Below are 6,506 nucleotides of genomic sequence, written 5' to 3'. Positions count from 1 at the left end.
TATTCGTGGCTGAGGAATTTTGTCGTGGTAACAGTAGTCGGGCTGAGGTCGAGAACTAGGCGCGAGCGGAGGTGGAGAAAACCTTGGGGTCCCTCCAGCACGATTACACTGAACTCATGGACAAGTTTAAGGAGTCGGAGAACCGGCGCAAGTCTGCAGAGGCTGGTTTGAAGAGTGCTGAGGTCCAGGCGGAGGACCAGCGCAAGGAACTGTTCTCGACCCAGATTAACCTTGCCACCGAGAAAAAGGCAGTGCAGGATCTCAAGACCGCTCTGCAAAGGGTCGAGGATGAGCTGCGACGGGCCAAAGAGGAGGCCCAACTGATCCGAGAGGCCACAGAGGCTGAGAAGAGTGCCGCACGCCAGCTCGGGGCCGAAGAGACGGAGGCCAGGCTATCCGAGGAGATCCCCGAGGTATGCCGGGAGTATTGCGATATCTCATGGTCTCGTGCCCTCGACGCTGCAGGAGTTCCTGCTGACTCGGCGCTGAGACTGCCCGAGAGCATTTTCTATCCTAAAGAGATCCGAGCGCATCCTGATGGTGTCCAAGCTGCCTCTGAGCAGGATCTGGCGACGCCTGATGCTGTCCTTGTGCCCGATATGGCGAATGATCCCGTCGTAGACTCTACCATCGAGGTTCCGCCTCCTCAGCCCGAGCAGAAAGGAGATCCTCCTGCTGAGGCTTAGCCTTCTAGGCTTTTGATCTTTGTACTCTTTCCTTTTTTGACCGAGAGTCGTCCTATTTTCCCGCTCTTTTGTAAGGACCTCTCCTTCTAATGTACTCGGAATATTAATATAAAATGTTCGTTTTGCTTACTATGGATGCACGTCAGTAGCGCTCTTCTTTAAACATTTGCAACTATGTAGATACAGATAAACGGTCAAGATAAAATGGGTTTTTGGGCTGCGCATCTGAGGGTTGCGATGGTGCCAGACTGCGCGCGCGTATTAAAATGGTTTCCTTTAAGTAATGATCTCCCAATCTACCATAAGCAATAATTTCCCCCAAGTCTGTGACCCGAGGAGCCATGCAGGACTTAGGTTCTGTTTAAAGCTATGAATAGTTGTCTTAAGTATTAATTTCCCCTTAGTCTGTGGTCCGTGGAGCCATGCAGGACTAGGTTCTGTTTAAAACTTATAAGTAATAATTCCCCCCAAGTCTGTGGTCCGAGGAGCCATGCAGGACTTGGGTTCTGTTTAAAACTATGAATAGTTGCCTTAAGTATTAATTTCCCCTTAGTCTGTGGTCCGTGGAGCCATGCAGGACTAGGTTCTGTTTAAAACTTATGAATAATAATTTCCCCCAAGTCTGTGGTCCGAGGAGCCATGTAGGACTTGAGTTCTGTTTAAAACTATGAATAGTTGCCTTAAGTATTAATTTCCCCTTAGTCTGTGGTCCGTGGAGCCTTAAACTGTCCAAGTCTGTGGTCCGAGGAGCCATAGTTTAAACTGTGCCTTAAGTATTAATTTCCCCTTAGCCTGTGGTCCGTGGAGCCATGCAGGACTAGGTTCTGTTTAAAACTTATGAGTAATAATTTCCCCCAAGTCTGTGGTCCGAGGAGCCATGCAGGACTTGGGTTCTGTTTAAAACTATGAATAGTTGCCTTAAGTATTAATTTCCCCTTAGTCTGTGGTCCGTGGAGCCATGCAGGACTAGGTTCTGTTTAAAACTTATGAGTAATAATTTCCCCCAAGTCTGTGGTCCGAGGAGCCATGCAGGACTTGGGTTCTGTTTAAAACTATGAATAGTTGCCTTAAGTATTAATTTCCCCTTAGTCTGTGGTCCGTGGAGCCATGCAGGACTAGGTTCTGTTTAAAACTTATGAGTAATAATTTCCCCCAAGTCTGTGGTCCGAGGAGCATGCAGGACTTGGGTTCTGTTTAAAACTATGAATAGTTGCCTTAAGTATTAATTTCCCCTTAGTCTGTGGTCCGTGGAGCCATGCAGGACTAGGTTCTGTTTAAAACTTATGAGTAATAATTTCCCCCAAGTCTGTGGTCCGAGGAGCCATGCAGGACTTGGGTTCTGTTTAAAACTATGAATAGTTGCCTTAAGTATTAATTTCCCCTTAGTCTGTGGTCCGTGGAGCCATGCAGGACTAGGTTCTGTTTAAAACTTATGAGTAATAATTTCCCCCAAGTCTGTGGTCCGAGGAGCCATGCAGGACTTGGGTTCTGTTTAAAACTATGAATAGTTGCCTTAAGTATTAATTTCCCCTTAGTCTGTGGTCCGTGGAGCCATGCAGGACTAGGTTCTGTTTAAAACTTACGAGTAATAATTTCCCCCAAGTCTGTGGTCCGAGGAGCCATGCAGGACTTGGGTTCTGTTTAAAACTATGAATAGTTGCCTTAAGTATTAATTTTCCCTTAGGCTGTGGTCCGTGGAGCCATGCAGGATTAGGTTCGTTTAAACTTATGAGTAATAATTTCCCCCAAGTCTGTGGTCCGAGGGCCATGCAGGAACTTGGGTTCTGTTTAAAACTATGAATAGTTGCCTTAAGTATTAATTTCCCTTAGTCTGTGGTCCGTGGAGCCATGCAGGACTAGGTTCTGTTTAAAACTTATATGAGTAATAATTTCCCCCAAGTCTGTGGTCCGAGGAGCCATGCAGGACTTGGGTTCTGTTTAAACTATGAATAGTTGCCTTAAGTATTAATTTCCCCTTAGTCTGTGGTCCGTGGAGCCATGCAGGACTTAGGTTCTGTTTAAAACTTATATGAGTAATAATTTCCCCCAAGTCTGTGTCCGAGGAGCCATGCAGGACTTGGGTTCTGTTTAAAACTATGAATAGTTGCCTTAAGTATTAATTTTCCCTTAGGCTGTGGTCCGTGGAGCCATGCAGGATTAGGTTCTGTTTAAAACTTATGAGTAATAATTTCCCCCAAGTCTGTGGTCCGAGGGGCCATGCAGGACTTGGGTTCTGTTTAAAACTATGAATAGTTGCCTTAAGTATTAATTTCCCCTTAGTCTGTGGTCCGTGGAGCCATGCAGGACTAGGTTCTGTTTAAAACTTATATGAGTAATAATTTCCCCTAAGTCTGTGGTCCGAGGAGCCATGCAGGACTTGGGTTCTGTTTAAAACTATGAATAGTTGCCTTAAGTATTAATTTCCCCTTAGTCTGTGGTCCATGGAGCCATGCAGGACTATTGGTTCTGTTAAAACTTATATGAGTAATAATTTCCCCTAAGTCTGTGGTCCGAGGAGCCATGCAGGACTTGGGTTCTGTTTAAAACTATGAATAGTTGCCTTAAGTATTAATTTCCCCTTAGTCTGTGGTCCGTGGAGCCATGCAGGACTAGGTTCTGTTTAAAACTTATGAGTAATAATTTCCCCCAAGTCTGTGGTTCGAGGGGCCATGCAGGACTTGGGTTCTGTTTAAAACTATGAATAGTTGCCTTAAGTATTAATTTCCCCTTAGTCTGTGGTCCGTGGAGCCATGCAAGACTAGGTTCTGTTTAAAACTTATATGAGTAATAATTTCCCCCAAGTCTGTGGTCCGAGGAGCCATGCAGGACTTGGGTTCTGTTTAAAACTACGAATAGTTGTCAGTAGCCCAGCAAGCAGCGGATAATCATGAAAGAAAACGTGTGCTAAGCCATTCTCATTAATAATAATATCTTCTGAGGTTATTTACATTCCATGGTCGAGGTACAGCTTTTTCATCTAAATCTTCTAGGTAGTAGGCGCCTATTCCGGCCACGGATGTGACACGGTATGGTCCCTCCCAATTGGGCCCCAACTTGCCCCAAGAGGGGTTCTTTGCGCTGCCAAGAATCTTCCTCATTACGAGATCACCTGGCCCCAGAGGCCGTGGTTTGACGTTAGCATCATACCCTTGTCTCAGCTTCTGGTGATAATAGGCCACGTGAATCATCGCTTTTTCCCTTCTTTCTTCGGCTAGGTCCAGACTCCGTTCCAATAACTCGTCGTTATCGCTTGGGGTAAACGATCTAGACCTCAGTGTGGGAAAGTTGTTCTCAATCGGGAGCACGGCCTCAACCCCGTAAGTCATCGAGAAGGGGGTTTCACCAGTCGATCGTCGCGGCGTCGTCCGATAAGTCCATAAGACATGGGGGAGTTCTTCTACCCATCTCCCCTTTGCCTCGTCCAACCTCTTCTTCAGTCCGTTCACTATGACCTTGTTCACGGCTTCGACCTGTCCATTTCCCTGAGGGTAGGCGGGGGTGGAATATCGGTTGATGATTCCAAACTCGCGGCAATACTCCCTAAAGTTTTTACTGTCGAACTGCAGACCATTGTCGGAAATGAGTGTACGCGGGGTCCCGAAGCGGGTGATGATGTTCTTCCAGATGAATTTTTGGGCGTCCACGTCCCTAATGTTGGCCAATGGTTCAGCCTCCACCCATTTAGTGAAGTAGTCCGTTCCGACTATTATGTATCGCTTGTTCCCTGCGGCCTTGGGGAAGGGTCCAACTAGATCAAGGCCCCATTGTGCGAACGGCCATGGACTCGAGAGGGGGTTGAGAACTCCTCCGGGTTGGTGGATATTCGGGGCGAATCTTTGGCACTGATCGCACTTCTTAGCGTATTCTTGGGCCTCTCTCTGCATGTTCGGCCACCAATACCCTTGGGTAAGTGCCCTGTGCGCCAGCGATCTCCCTCCGGTATGACTTCCACAAATCCCCTCGTGTAACTCCTTAAGTAGAGATTCGGATTCTTCTGGGTGTACGCAGAGTAGGTACGGTCCAGAATAGGAGCGTCGATATAGTTTGTGGTCCTCTGACAGCCAAAACCGAGGAGCATTCCTTCGTATCTTCTCGGCTTCCAATTTTTCTTCCGGCAAGACGTCGTTTTGAAGGAAGTTCTTTATGGGATCCATCCAGCTGTGACTCTTTCTGATCTGGTGGACTCTGGCAGGGCCTCTACTGATGGGACTTGCCTGGGCTAGATCTTCAACCAGGATCACTCGCAGCAGATTATGTGCCGAGGACGTGGCGAGAGTGGCCAGCGAGTCCGCATGGGTGTTGACACTCCTGGAAATGTGTGTCAGATTGAAGGACTCAAAATTCGTCTGCAGCCGCTTGACTTGTCCCAGATACTTTTGCATCCTAGTATCTCGGGCTTCCAGCTCACCCATCACCTGTTCGACTACCAGTCTGGAATCCGAGAACGCTTCTATTATTCTTCCGCCCAACCTTTGAACCATCGTCATCCCTTGAAGTAAGGCTTCGTATTCGGCTTCATTGTTCGTAGCCGAGAATCCGAGCCTTAATGATTTTTCAATGGCAGCACCGTCCGGGGATATTAAAACTATCCCAACTCCTGACCCTCTCTGGTTGGCTGCGCCATCTACGTAGACCTTCCAATGCGTGTTCCTCCCTGTTGAAATCGCACCAACCGACTTCCCATCCATGTCCCTCTTCTCGGTTATTGTTTCTATGGAGGGCTCAGCAAACTCCGCTACCAAGTCTGCGAGGACCTGCCCTTTGATGGAGGATCTGGGCATATATTTTATATCAAAGGCTCCCAAGAGCGCACTCCACAGGGCGATCCTTCCTGTATAGTCAGCGCTTCGAAGCACTGCTCGGAGGGGAAGCTGAGTCAGAACGATGACCGTGTGCGCCTGAAAGTAATGAGGAAGTTTTCGGGTTGTATGCACTATTGCCAGAATTGCCTTTTCTAAAGGTAGGTATCGCACCTCGGCCTCATGTAGTGATTTGCTCACATAGTACACCGGTCGCTGCACCCCATTATCATCCCGTATCAGTACCAGGCTTACAGCGTGGGGAGCTACGGCGATGTAGGCAAACAGCACCTCATCTGCCTCAGGGCTGGACATGATGGGTGGTCGGGACAGGTAGTCTTTAAGTTGCTGGAAAGCCTGAACGCAATCCTCCGACCATGCAAACTCTTTCCACTTGTTTATCAGGAGGTAGAAAGGCCGACATCGATCCGCCGATCTCGATATGAACCGGTTCAATGCCGCAATCATACCAGTGAGCTTCTGTACTTCCTTCGGATTCCGAGGAGCCTGTAGGCTGTTAATGGCTTTGATTTGATCGGGACTTACTTCTATTCCCCTGTGGGTGACCATATACCCTAGGAATTTCCCAGACCCGACCCCGAATGAACATTTGGAGGCATTCAGCCGCAACCGGTGCTCCCTTAATATGGTGAAGATTGTTCCGAGGTCCTTCACGTGCTCGGACGCCCTTCTACTCTTGACGACCATATCATCTATATAAACCTCAATGATCTTGCCCAGTTGTGGTTCAAACATCCGAGTCATCATTCTTTGGTAGGTTGAGCCTGCGTTCTTTAGCCCAAACGGCATCACCTTGTAATGATAGTTTCCGATGGGCGTCATGAAAGCCGTTTTCTCTTGGTCCTCTAGCGCAAGGGGTATCTGATGATAGCCTTGGAAGGCGTCCAGGAAGCTCATTCGAGGGTGCCCCACGGTTGCATCCACCAATCGATCAATTCGGGGTAGGGGGAATGGGTCCTTTGGGCATGCCTTGTTCAGGTCCGTGAAGTCTACGCAGACC

Source organism: Quercus lobata, chromosome 9 (genome assembly GCF_001633185.2).
Source record: "Quercus lobata isolate SW786 chromosome 9, ValleyOak3.0 Primary Assembly, whole genome shotgun sequence".
Taxonomy (NCBI): Eukaryota; Viridiplantae; Streptophyta; class Magnoliopsida; order Fagales; family Fagaceae; genus Quercus; species Quercus lobata.
Note: the sequence above shows the minus strand (reverse complement) of the source record.